Source organism: Haliotis rufescens, unplaced genomic scaffold (genome assembly GCF_023055435.1).
Source record: "Haliotis rufescens isolate VD_foot unplaced genomic scaffold, xgHalRufe1.0.p SCAF_18, whole genome shotgun sequence".
In the NCBI taxonomy this organism is placed as follows: domain Eukaryota; kingdom Metazoa; phylum Mollusca; class Gastropoda; order Lepetellida; family Haliotidae; genus Haliotis; species Haliotis rufescens.
This window is the reverse complement of record NW_025963868.1, coordinates 30984751-31000295: the sequence shown is the minus strand read 5'-3', so window position 1 is coordinate 31000295 and position 15545 is coordinate 30984751.

Sequence of the window (15545 nt, the reverse complement as noted above, 5' to 3'; positions counted from 1 at the left end):
GGACGAGACACTGTTATGAGCTACAGTTATCATCAAATGAAGTGATCTCCTCATTGTGATTTTACACCTCCCATTTACACCTACACTTGTGTCCTGGAACCACTACATATATATTAATCTGTCCTGCTCACCATCATGACTTTAAAACAATACTAGGGAGGGGTGTGGGGGGGGGGGGGAGTAAAATGATAAGCTGCTCTTATTTTTATTTCAACCTAATTGTCAATTACCACTTTTCCTGGTGCCATATTATAGTTGTATTTATATGCTGGACTCCTGTGATAAGGGTGTTCAAAGCGAACCCCAATCACTATATCATTAGGCCTATTAAATACCCTGAAACTTGCTCATCTTCAATATGTGAACACTTCTCTGGATTCTCAATGTGTGGAACTCCTTTGGACTGATGTGATAAGGGTGTTCAAAGCGAACCCCGATCACTATATAATTTTCCTCTTCTGTATCCTGAAACTTGATCATCTTCAACTTGTCAACCTTTCTCTGTATAATACTGCTTTGGACGCCTGTGATAAGGGTGTTCAAAGCGAACCCCGATCACTATGATCTTGCTCATATTTTAACCTGGATCTTGCTCATCTTCACCAATTTTAATGTGTATATATATGTATAATGTGCAATACTGCTTTGGACGCCTGTGATAAGGGTGTTTCAAAGCGAACCCCGATCACTATGATCTTGCTCATATTTTAACCTGGATCTTGCTCATCTTCACCAATTTTAATGTGTATATATATGTATAATGTGCAATACTGCTTTGGACTCCTGTGATAAGGGTGTTCAAAGCGAACCCCGATCACTATCATCTTGCTCATATTTTAAACTGGATCTTGCTCATCTTCACCAATTTTAATGTGTATATATATGTATAATGTGCAATACTGCTTTGGACTCCTGTGATAAGGGTGTTTCAAAGCGAACCCCGATCACTATGATCTTGCTCATATTTTAACCTGGATCTTGCTCATCTTCACCAATTTTAATGTGTATATATATGTATAATGTGCAATACTGCTTTGGACTCCTGTGATAAGGGTGTTCAAAGCGAACCCCGATCACTTTATCATATCTTTATCACCTCGATCTAGTTCATCTTTAACCTCATTGTAAATAGAATGTATATTAGGAATGTTTGTCACTGGAGTTATATGGAGTCACTGGATGTGTATATAATTTTATCCAGAAGGATAAATACTTCCTTTCATGCAATGTGTAATAATTGTCACCAATGATATTATTACACAAAAACAATGTGCAGTGAAAGGTATCAACTGCACAGATATTTTCAAGTTACGTCTTTTGTATATGGGTCTTCAATTTAACAGCATGAGTATTTACTTGTAAATGACAACTTAAATACAGAGACGATTGAAATAGTGTAGTATGAAAAATTATTCACAATAAATGTGTTCATGATGAATGTTTGAGAAGAGACGAATATGCACTTACCATTGCATAAGCAATGAGACATAAAGAAGCAAATATGATATGTATGTGGTACTTGTTTTATTTGAAAGAACTATATCTTCACCCCAAATAGTTAACTTGGGATGGGACGATACAGCAAGTGTGCAATCCGATACGTATCACGATACCTTGCTCACGATACGATACATGTATCTATACTTGCATGTGCACTTTTCTGTGGTGCTGGAGCCATGTTTGTCATAGACAGGGTGACTAAATAACTAATAATTTACAGTTGCCAGTATCAAAGATGGTGCAATGGATGAAAAGAAATAAGTTTTCACTACTTATTTTAGCTAGAAATGAGTGTTTTGTGTAACATTTATTTCAAACATTTAAGTTAAGAATTGATACTTTTAACTTTGTATGCGATTGTGATTGTAACTCGTATAGAGAATTAAAAAATCGCGATTAACCAATGCATGGGTGTATCGTCCCACTACTATCATGACTATAGTTAACTAGTCTGTTAATCCATGCCTAGGCTAATTATTTCCTCCACAACTGCAGTATGCTGCACAACCTTCTAGTCTGAAAAGACCTGCAGACTAGTTACATATGAGCAATGATAAATGTGACAGCCTTGCTGACATCCATACAACATTAATAAGTAAAATGAAAAAGCCATTTCTGCATGAATTTGGATTAATTTTCAGTGGTTAAAATGAGGTACTGTCGAATAGATCGAACAAATGAACAAACACAACCATGTGAGAGGCTTGTGCCAAAACCCACCAACATGACCTCCACATGCAACATTACTTGTTGTCATTGGAAAACGTTGGGATATCTTTTGCATGCCGTCTCCATTCTACAGCTGCTGAACAGAGGGAAAATGCCACGACTGACTGAAGACGAACACAACAAGGCCATCGGTTAACTGCCAACAGGAGAATCATCTTCAGCTGTAGCCAGTTTGATGCTATGTGGACAAATCACCATTACAAGACTGTGCAGCCGTTATCACACACACAGGACAAGAGACCTTCCCACATGCTGTTGACCATGTATCACACACAGGACAGATTGATGTGTTGACATCACTTTCATGACAGAAGCTACACTGCAGCATTAGAAACTGCCACTAGTCCTGTAGTCCTTGGCAAACTGCCCAATAGTTAAGGTATAAGGACTAGCCTCAATATGACATTTTTAAGGCTTATGCTCTATGTTATAATCCTACGGACTCATGTACAAAACCTGTTATCTTCTATCGCTGCACAGCCACCACTACGCAAATACCAGGATGTCAGCCCAGACAGTGAGGAACCGTGTACACGCTGAAGGTATTCTTGCTACACAAGTTTGAGGTGACATATAGACGGATCTGCATCGTCATCCGCAACATCAAATGCCACAAATGTGTTGGGGAAAAGTTCTTATTCTTCGTTGTGCGGATGTTACACATCATGTTTACAGGCGTCAGGGGGGACGTTCTGAACGAAATTGCATACAAGTTCACATATTTGGAGGTGCTTGTGTGATGTGGACAGCCATCTCCTACACCAGTAGAACAGACTTTGTGGAAGTTTGTGGTAATTTAAGAGCACAACTTTACATGGACGACATTGTTCGGCCACACATACTTCACATTATGCAACAAGCGGACCTCATTTTCCAACAAGACAACGACCTCACATGGCAAGACAGACAACAGCTTTTTTTCAGGAATCACATCAGGTCCAGCCATGGCCCTCCAGGTCTCCAGATTTAAACCCAATGAAACATTTATTGGAAGGCAATGGCTCAATGACCAGAACCAGAGACCTCAGTTGGCAGAACCACTGCAGGAACAGTGGGTGAACATTCCGCAGGCCACATTTCAATATGATTGCTTCCATGGGACACAATACCAGTCAATTTTTGGACTTGTTAGGAAGCATGTAAAACATATTGAGGACAGATGACCTTCACCTTTAATATATACTGTCGGAACCTTTGTCAATGACAAAGTGTGCCAATTTTTAACAATAGATTCACATCTGTTTATCATTTATAATATGTAAAATCAATGTGCAGTTGTTTTCCTTCTACATTATCTTGGTTTGTTATACGAATAAGTACGATCAAGATATACACAGTAAAAAAAGTGTTGCACCCCCACATTAATACGTTTGATACATCACAACATTTAAAACGCCCGACTCTGGTTTTAATGGTAGGTATTCCTTGGGGATCTGATGTTAAATGTGTAATGTTTTCGGAGGGAAGATGATCACCAAAACGTAGCAATCAGCACGTGAATTGCATGGTGCATGACATTTGCAGATTGCAGTATCTTCTTAAGCTCAACATCGCCTATAAAAGATGTTCTCTGACAGCCCAGTTTATTGTAACCCACAATGCCGGGTAGACGATTGTCAGAAGCAGTCAAGTGGCAGATTATTGGCCTTCATGGAGCAGGTCTTTCGTTCAAGGAGATTGGCAGAAGAACCGGACATCACTACTCAACAATAAGCCGTTTGGTCAGAAAGCACGCACAAACTAATGATGTAAGGAATCGCAGACCCTCTGGCAGACCACGTAAGACCACAGTTAGAGATGACAGAGCGTTGTTGAGGGTGGTAAGGCGTCATCCATTTGCTACAAGCACAACCTTGAAACGTCTTTGGCTTCCTCGTCAACAGTTCAGTACCCAGACCGTGAGAAATCGTCTTAAAGCTGCAGGGTTGAAGTCCAGAAGGGTTATCAAGCGACCTAAACTCACAGACAACCACAAACGACTACGTCTAGCCTGGTGTAGACTGAGACAGAACTGGAACTTGAGGTCCTGGAGAAGAGTCCACTGGTCGGACGAAAGCAGGTTCCTTCTGCATGTTGTGGATGGCAGAGTGAGAGTATGGAGGCGTCCTGGAACAGCTTATACTGCAAGAAACATCATGCCAACTGTACCATATGGAGGTGGATCTGTTATGGTCTGGGGATGCTTCTCATTTGATTGTAAGCTTGATTTAGTGACCATACGAGGCAACTTGACAGGGGAGCGCTACATCCAAGAGGTGCTGAATCCAGTTGTGGTGCCCCATTTTGACAATCATCCACTGGCCACCAGACCGATATTCATGGATGACAATGCCAGACCACATCGTTCACGAGCTGTGACCCAGGTTATCCACAACAATGCTCTGACGCAGATTCCATGGCCAGCAATGAGTCCAGATCTGAATCCTCTGGAACATGTATGGGACATTTTGGGACGCCTGATTTATCGTCGGGACCCTCCTCCACAGAACTTGCGTGAATTGGAAGCAGCATTACACGAGGAGTGGCAGCAGCTGCCCATGGAGCGATTCCAACGTCTGGTGAGGAGTATGAGACGAAGACTTCAAGCTGTGATCCAAGTGCTTGGTGGAAGTTCTCGATATTGACTTACTGTGTTCGTCAAATCTCCATATGACATTCTTACCCTATTGGATGAATTTGGTCACTAAAAATTATTGAGATGTCACCATACTTAATGCGTCTTCGTTGTTCGTTCATTTTTCGTAAAAGTTCAGCATGAGATTATTACATGCCAAAAGGTCATGGAATACCCCATTTAAGTTCATTGTATAGACAATACACTGGTTTGTTGGTATACACGAAATCCTGTTTATAATATTAATTCGGTTATCTTTACACCCTTTCAAAACACCCCTCCATGAAAAAGTATAGGGGGTGCAACACTTTTTTTACTGTGTATATATATGATATACAGGCATAAAGGAAGGAATAAACTGTACAGGAAACGGCGTTAGAAACTAGCACTTTTAGTCCACTTGTACTCATCTATAGCAAAACCATTAAAAAAGGTCACAATTCTACGAGTGCTAATTATGCCTTCATTATTGGGCAGTTTGCCTTCGACCACAGGACCAGTGCCAATTTCTAACGCTGAAACAAGTATCACTAAATAATGTCGATGGTAACAGGTTCTTGTATATTCTTTTATGACTTTCAAACGACTCTGAAACACACCAAAAAATTTCACTCTGGGATAAATATGAAAACCATTTGTGAATATACACCTTAACATTTGCACCTTTTTGTTTAGGTTTAAAGATTGCACTTTTTGGTAACTGTTTTGGTGAGAGGATGCACTAATTGATGGGCCATGGGAACTTCAATCTATCATTTTTTTACACAAACATTTATACTATGTTACATTCTATATGGGATGTGAAGTCCTACATTAGGTGAATAATTTACCAAACAATATTTTCATATTCATTCATTTGAGGTGCATGAGTAATCAACTGCTATAACATAAGTTGTCAAGAAAGTAAGGGGCTATAACTCTAAATACTATTCTTCTGAGGTTACTGTGTAATGATGAACTGCTCATTCATTATTAGTTGTAAAGAAATATCATGTTTGTGTGAAGCAGACGCCCCTGAGCTCCATACAGTGATGGACCATGGACTTGTTTGTACAGAGTTTGGTGTTTTTAGTGTTCTTTAAATAATACTTTATGTGTATTCATAATGATTCTGATTGTGTATAGAGGTGCAAACATATTAAATGAAAATATAGCTTCCATTATTTCCATACTTAAATATGTTTTTGTCTTTTTTTCAGGTGAGTGAAAATGCCCACAAGAGACCAAGACAAGAGTTACCCCCCTTTCATTCAAGTTAACAGTTAATTCTCAACACTTTCAAAGTCTTTTTCATGTAATGCGTGTATGTTTTGATATTTATTTTCAATAAAATCTCTTTTTTAATCGTATATCTATAAGTGACTCTGTTATTATTCACCAGGATGCAAGTTAACGCAAATGACTAGGATGCCTACAGGTATGTAGCAGGGCTTCGTGACCTTATGATTTCTGTGCAGAGATCTTATGGAACGGATTGATTTAGATATTTTCCTGCTCTACATACTTTACTGTAAACGTCAAGGGTCCTTTTTTAGTATTATGGTCAACTGTTTGTTATGACGACAAGGGTTTGCATAAGGGGCGTAATGGATTTGTGGTCAAAACAAGATGATCCAAATTAGATCCGCTTTTTATAGATAATGAAGAAAATTGAAATTGTTAATACGTACAAAGATCTAGTAACGATTATTAACTCTAAACGTTCGTGGGATGCTAATACAGACTATAATTTACAATAATGGCCAACAAAGACTTTATTTGAGTTGCACCGGCTTCGCCTAAAATCCGACTCGCCTAAAACATATATATAATATTTGGTATGCGTTTGGCAAATATAACTTAGGTTAGGTCTAATGATCACAATTACTAGTATATTCATACACAATTATTGAAATAATATTAAAAACAACAACGTATCATCCATAGAATTTGTCTTCTGTCATATTTACATCTGCACTTCATGTTGAGTCAGTGAGTCAGAACCCAGTCGGTTACGCTATTGGGACCAAGACTACAACACTAACATTTAGGTACATGATGTGTATAAAATGCATTACTATGTATTTCTGATAATTACATACTTATTATAAAATACGAAAACCGACAGTAGGTCGCTCCCAAAAATCTTGTTAGGCAAGTCGGATTTTAGGCGAGTTGGGTGTATCCCCTTTATTTTTTTTTGACGCTTAAGATATTGTAATAATTACACAGTAATGTCCTTGTTTTGTATAAGCTTCATAACTTAATAATTCGATATTTCATGGAATGACTCTGGCGTGGATCTTTTTTTAAACAAGTGATTCCCTATGTAAAGTGTATGTTGAATGACCCTGGCTTTGTTGTCAAATAATTGTTTGACAGTTGTTAAATATGGGGTTATGTTTTATCTCTGAATGTGTGGGATGAAATATTTTAATAAGGACAGTTCTCAGTTGGATTCTCAACTGGGGTCTTTTCAATTGAATTCAATGTACAGCATGTACAGTTTGGACATTTCTGTAATGTGAATGCTACTTATGTTTGCAGAATGTCTGGATGAATGAAAGAGTCAGTCATCTGCACAGCATCAATGGAAAAAGAGAAGCAATGAGGAATAAGAGAAGAGTAGCAGTGAGTGGTAAATATTTGAAATTATTGTTTGGTTCATGAAGCTATTCTGCAAATATTTCTTCAGTTTGCTTGTTCTTTATCACCTGTTGGCATGGATGGCCTAATTATCAAAGGCACTACAACTTGCTGTGCATAGTTGCATCTCTTGGGCTTGACAGAAATCGATGGTCGTGGGTTTGAATCGAGGGTAGCATCATACACTTGCTTGTGGGTTTTATCAAAGTGGTAAACATGTAAGACCTGCATCACTTCGGGCTTTCTTCCCACATCAAGCCGTGATATAACACGAATACTGTTCAAAGAGGCGTTAAACCCAATTCACTCATTTAACACCACATTCAGCAATAGTTCGGCTAATTGACAAGGATTATAAATAATCAAATCTCAAACCTCAACTAGACAACCAGTGATAAATATTATGAAGTCGATCCAGACGCACCGATGATGACTGCTATGGACAGTATCCCACATTATTTGGCTACGATTACGAGCGATCAAGGAGCCAACTTGCTACCTCATCTATTACTTTGGCTTGCATGGCAAGCATAGGTTGCTAGGAACATTTTTAAGAGATGTCAGTTAATGGTTGTTTCAACTCATCAGCATAGAACAATATATATCTCAAATGTTTGGTATATAACAAGACTCAAATATGATAAATTAAGTGATTTTGCTGCCTTTTATCTGTAAGTACATGTTGCAACAATTCTTTTTTTATTGCTACAATCTTTATACATAATTCTGCAGAAAATGAAGTCCAGCTTGAGATACCCGGATGACAGGTTGACCGTCTGGAAGGACCCTTCTAGAGTTCCGAAGTGATTGGCAGACAGCGATGAGGAGAGTCCTGTTATTTCAATGGGGGCCTACCGAGAAGTTGTGTGACACTGGGACACACTCAAAAAGGCAGGTCTGGCTAATGTGAGAAGACCAACCAATGCCAACTCGAAGTTGGACCCTTCAAGGACGTTGAAGAAATTGTTGTCTTTGGCCATGTGGTAATCACTTGAAAGGAATGATGTTTGCGACTACTTGTCTATAAATGTGGACCCAAACACCAATGAGAATGTTCACAATTCTACTAACACAATGCAACAGGGACAGAGCCCATCTGGCCTCCCCTCATCCTGGTTCCTGTTTTTCCATGGCAATATAGAAGGAAAAGGATGTTTGAGGGCAAGTAACTCTGAACTGGTGAGCATGGTCTGCTGATGCTTTCAAGCGAAAAATTATCCCGCTCTGTTATGAGTATTGAAGAATAGGAGGAAATTGCATACTGCATCAGGAACCATCATATGAACACTGTTCAATGTGTGATATAGGCATATAAATAAAAGAAATTGATAATTTGTTTGTTGTTTATGTTTCATTAGCCAGCTGTGTAAATGGGGATTTTCCAATATTTTGCCTCAGTTTGATAGCCACAGTTATCGTATGAAACCATGTATTGCTTGGACATCTTTGGAATAACACATTGATCTGTTATGTCAAAGGTCAATGTCATAGCCAGACAAAAAGTTTGTCAATGGCCAAACTCTTCCTTAGGGCAGGGATTGAAGTTGGCAAAAGGTCATACACTTACTTTTTCTCTAAAGTGCCTTTTTCCTGCAGAAGTCTAAATAACTCTTATACATATAGTTGTATATCATTGTCATATGTTTGTCAATATAACACTGAATGAAGCACTTTACAATTGTTTTTGAAATAGTCGCAACTGATATTGAAGGTCAAATTAACTTTCAATGTCTTTCAGTAAAAGTGTTCACAGTAATTGAGGAAGAGCTCTCTAGTGTGATGAAATCTGGTACATGTCGCCCTCAGAGTGAGGCCTATTGTGCTTCAAACTTAAATGAAGCTAGTATGTCTAGATATAACAAGTACTTGTACCTTTACAACAAATCATATTATCATCTCACTATGACCAAAGGCCAAAGTGAGCACACAGTCGATGAGTTTATACTTTCACTCAGAACAATCTGGAAGTCTGAACATGAAATTTAAGGACATCATCATACATGTATTAGAACTGATGTTTGTTCATTAAACAGCTTAACATCTTAAAAGAATTATAGATGAAATTGAAAAATTGTCTTCTCCAAAAGTTCATGCCCACAGAATTCAACTTTAAGGGGATATTTACAACTAAAATGACACAGAATATTGCTACAGCTATCTGATATGCCCAGGCTAACATTAGTTGCCAGAAATAAGACATCTCGAAAAATTTCATCCGATTACCTGCCGGATACCTTCTGGATACCTTCAGCAATGTTCAATTTACTTGGTTAGTTTCCAATATATATTTAGGTGTTTCGCTTTTAAATGAACAAAATGCACCCCCCCCCCCCCCCCCCCCAATCCCCCCCACCTCCCCTCCCCCCCCAAATTCTGACATTTTTTGTGAAACTCAGAATGAGGTATCCGTTGCCGGATCCTTGGACACCCAGATTGAGGTATCCGTTGAGGCATCGGGTGAGGTATCCGGTGCAGGATACCGTGATTGCAGGTGGCATACTTTCGGGTGAGGTGTCCATGCCGGATACCACGGATCTGGTATCCGGCTAGGTATCTGCCACCGGATACCCGGACGCGTTTTGGGTAAGTGCCCGGAGGTATCCGGCAGGTATTTGGATACCGGAAACTGCATTTTTTTTTGTTCCAAATTAAAATTTGTCGAAATTCTTATCAAGATCCTGTTATTCGTGGCGGTAAGTTTACAAATTTGTAAACACATTTATTTAATCACGACAACAATCAGATGATGCTCAGAAAACGTCCCGATTCAACCGAATGCGATCGGACAGAAATCTGAGTGAGTGAGTGAGTGAGTGAGTGAGTGAGTGAGTGAGTGAGTGAGTGAGTGAGTGAGTGAGTGAGTGAGTGAGTGAGTGAGTGAGTGAGTGCGTGCGTGCGTGCGTGCGTGCGTGAGGTTCCAGTAAAATCACATAGATGCACAGATTTATCTTCCACAAGGAACGTGCACACTCGCGCTCTCGACGCTACCCCCCACCCCTACCCCCCACCAACACACACACACACACACACACTGTAATTGGTTGTCAAATGATATACATGCATCAATGGTGCATGCGCGTGGTTTCTTGCTGGATAGAAATAAACTGTTTGACAAAACACAGCACAGAACAAAGCACACAGAACACAGCACACATCACATCACACAGTACAGTATGCAACAAAAAACACAGCACAGAACACAGCACACATGACACAGCACAGAACACATAACACAGCAGAGAACACATCACACAGCCAAGAACACAGTACAGAACACAGCACAGACGACATCGCCATTTCCTATATATAAATGCAATTTTTGTGAAGGCCCTGATAACTGCATATCGTATAAAATGCTCCCCGAAAACGCTGCCGAAAGGCACGCAAAAGTACAGATATCTCTTAGCCAGAGGATCAACACGGCGCAAAGATATTTTGTAGATACACACCTACTGATGCAATGTTAAGTACCTATACTGTCAGAAAGCGCACACATGTATCCAAGAATGTAAATAAAAATGGTAAATTCAGAATCAGGATATGAGAACATGGCATGAGTACAAATATTTAGGTAATACATAAGTAGAAACAGAAAAAAAACCAGAAATTCAAAGCAAAACTAATGATACGTTTTCACAACAATGACTTCCTAAAACAAATGCTATTGTTTTCAAGACATAATAGGTACTTGGTTGACATAATCATAGTGGTATGCATGATATATGTTTAAAGTGTTTTCAGAATGGAGTGGTATAAAAACTGTTGGCACAAGATAATGTTTGCAACATACGTGCGCGTATTTTGGTGAGTGTGCATGTTTTATGTAACCTTGAATCATACCTCTAAGAGTCCCTTACGCTCAACACTCTGTCAGTGTATTGCTGTAGTCTGACACGTACGTTGTTTTCCTTCCAACACGAAACTGGGTCCACGTTTCCCGCATAACGATCTGTAAGTAAGGAAAGCCTGTTATGTGATGCGTGCGCGGAGCCACTGGGAAGTGCCGGTAAGCGTGAAGCAAGTGTGAGAGCGAGATTTTGGTTACATAGACTTGCGGCTAGTCTCCATCACCAGATTCCAAGGCTGTGGTTGGAGTTTCTTATCTCACCAGATGTGAGGCCCAGTTCTTGAGAGAATTAAACTACTTTTGAAAAGGTTTTCAACTATTAATATCATGGTTACAACATCTAGACTTTGTCGGATGTGTTAGCTGTACACAAATGTCATGTAATTATATCTATTCAAAGTCTACCCTATGGTTTGTGTACGAAGGCGAACTTCTGTTGCGTGTATCGTAACTTTAATTATAATTCTAATTAATCAAACTGCACAGTTTCAAGGCAAATGAACCCTGCTATCAAATCTCTTTATTTGTGTCGTTGTTAAACATATGAAGACACTCCCAACAAGAATAGCCGTAGGTACGAGAGGCCTATATAATTACTGAATGTAAATATTACATATTGCATTAATGCACACTTGTCATGGTGTGGCCATTTCCCCTTATTATGTTGCACTAATGTACTGCAACCTAACTGGAACATACATACATACATACATACATACGTACATACATACATACATACATACATACATACATACATACATACATACATACATATTACAGGTAGGTTGCAGTACATTAGTGCAACATAATAAGAGGCAATGGCCACATCATGACAAGTGTGCATTAATGTAATATTTACATTCAGTGTTAATTTAGTCATACACACGATAATTAATGTTCTATCTTATATATATATATATCTTTAATTATCGTGTGTATGACTGCACCGCTCCAATACTGTCTGTTCGTCTGCGTTTCCTTTCAAAATACAACAGCTATAGCTTCATCACTGCCATTTCTTTCCCTTGTATTAATCTTGTACGGTCAATGATGGAAACTATGGATGTGTTTGAACTTTGCAAGTTCTGCCCTGTACTATATGCTGATTGCATGTGCTACCTTCAGAATCAGGATAGGAGAACACGACATGAGTTTAGATATTAGGATAATAGAAAAATAGAAAACAAACATGAATGGAATCAAAGCTAGTAATATGTTTTCACAGCAATGACTTCCTGAAACATTTGTTATTGTTTTCAAGGAACAAGAGGTGTCAGGTTGGCTCATCGTGGTAAATGTGATACATGTTAAAGTGCTTTCAGAATGGAATGGCATAAAACTTGTTTTGTTGTGAGGTGATGAGCAACACGTTCAAGAAGTGCAGCACCGTGGCAGCCTGGGCTATAAATAGAAACACTGGTTTCGTATTCCAATGGATGACATGACTAGTGTTGACACAAAAGTTCATAAGTCCTAACCATCAAAGCATGAAACAAATACATCACTCGGGAAACAAGAGGTTTTGTATGAATTTATGTCAAACAAGTTAATCTTAACGATGATTGTATTTTGAAAACGGAAACCTATATCAGAATTGACAGTCAATAGTATGCCCACTTACGTCTGGTAACCTCACCAACGTGAAAACCAGAGATTTCCTCCTCCATTTGTTCTGTGTATATGACGACAGTTACTCCAATGTTTTCCATGGTATGTGTATATGCCGACAGCTACTCCAATGTTTTGCCACTGTTCTGTGTATATGACGACAACTACTCCAATGTTTTGCCATTGTTCTGTGCATATGACGACAGCTACTCCAGTGTTTAGCCATTGTTCTGTGTATATGACGACAGCTACTCCAGTGTTTAGCCATTGTTCTGTGTATATGACGACAGCTACTCCAATGTTTAGCCATTGTTCTGTATATACTACGACAGCTACTCCAGTGTTTAGCCATTGTTCTGTGCATATGACGACAGCTACTCCAGTGTTTTGCTATTGTTCTGTGTATATGACGATGGCTACTCCAGTGTTTTGCCATTGTTCTGTGTATATGACGATGGCTACTCAAGTGTTTTGCCATTGTTCTGTGTATATGACGATGGCTTCCCCAGTGTTTTGCCATTGTTCTGTGTATATGACGACAGCTACTCCAATGTTTAGCCATTGTTCTGTTTATATGACGACAGCTCTTCTAGTGTTTTGCCATTGTTCTCGCTCTCGTTTTCTTTGACATTGGAGGAGCACAACATCCCAATCACTTGTCTAATGTTTCATACTACAGAAGTCATCAGTTTAACCAGTAATGACGTCACAAAGCTTTTGAAAGGAATGCGTGATTGTTGTTGCTGCTGATAACACATGTGACTCGAGCTACAGTAGTTGGAGTGAGTGAGAGTGAGTTTTGTTGAGCAGCCCGATTAGCAATATTCCAGCAATATCAATATATATTGTCTCGAATCGAACCCGGGTCTTCGGCGTGACGAGCAAACGCTTTAACCACTAGGCTACCTGACCACAACTAGTTGGAGGTGTCCTGGTTTATTTACATTAAACCTAATCTTAATGTTGAGCAAGTCAAAGGAAAAGTGCCAACATTCTGTACCGAGTTTCGTACAGGTCACTCTGACATCGGCTAGACCTAATGTGAAGTCATCTGGCCGAGGTCCATACTTTCTTGAAACATTTAATGCTTATTGATGTTTCCACAAATAACTGATATACAATTAACCTTAATGTACCAAAGTTGAAACGGGTCAAGCTGACATGCAGAGTACTGACGTCGATTATACATGTATGTCTCGTCTTACAGATGTGTTAGTGTGGCGCTACAATGCCATGCTCATTACAGCACATAAATAGTTTCTTATTCTCTTTACCTCCAACATGGGGCGACTAAATGTGACAGCAGCAGAGTATTGATGAGTGGAGTAAGAGATGACCTTTTTATTACAGCATTCTGTATATAGAGGATTAAAAATACAACCAGCCTCCACATACAGACTTTGTCTCAGAGAAGCTCTAACGGCTCGAAGGCAAAGCCTTAGTCTGATGAATAGAATCTAGTTTGTCTGCCTGTTAAAAACTTGGATATAAACTGATGTAAACGACCTTGCAATCAATAATCATGAAAATCTTTTAAAATACCATGTTTCCAAGTAGTGTCCTATGCTTTTTCTAGATCGAAAAAGACAGACACTGCATGTTGCTGTTTTTATTAAGGCATTTTTGAAGAATCATTTCAAACGGACTAAACGAACAATTTTCCTTCTGGTTTCTTTTTACAGAAAACCACACTAAATATTTGTAATTAGCTTATTAGTCTCGATTACTGATCATGCGTTTCATGGTTTTGCAATCGCAGCTGGTCAATGAAATTGGACAATAATTGGAAGGATCAGTATGATCACCTCCTTTTGTGGGTATTGGAACAACTTTTGCATCACGTCACGAGGAAGGGAACTTACCCGATGTCCATATGTCATCAAAAATAACGAAAAGGGTTTCTAAACATGGGTCTGGTAAATGTTTCAGTAGTTGATAATTAATTGATAATATCAGTTTCTTTATAGTATGTTCCTTGTGAACATATTGCACCTTGTTTGAAATCTTGAATTAAGAGTTGTAAGTCATTATATTTATTCCTAAGTCCTCTACGGTTCCATTGTATAATATTTGATGCTTGAGCCATGGTGGCTCAAATGGTAATCTCTCACGTGAACATGAGCACCAAAGCAGTTGTGGGGAAATAACCGCCAAGGACGAGAGGTTATTGGGCGTTTGATTTTTGATAGACATTTAGTTTTTGTTTCACCGTTTTCTTTCATTTTTTGATAGCTTTTGTTCTGCATTTGCTGATTCAAAATGAATTATCGCAGTATGAGCCTGAGAGGGAGAATATGTTGATTCAGATTGATTGTCAGCTTTTTCTGATTGAGTTGATCAGACTTGACCCAAGTCAACTCAGTCTGACACAAAACAGATGAGGAGGTTTTAGCAGATTTGGCTACAGCAGAAGAAGAATTTAGAAAAAAATAGGCTGCCTGGCGACGGCAAAGCTGATGTTTCGTTCTTGTTTGGTTTAAGAATTTTGATTTCTTTTGGATAAACAGGGCAGAATTTGGAAGTGGCCCATCACAGTTTGAACATTTTAAATCTTGAGGACAATCTGCACTTTCATGGTTGTCACCATAACGATGGCAAACCATGGGGTGTGTGAAATTATAT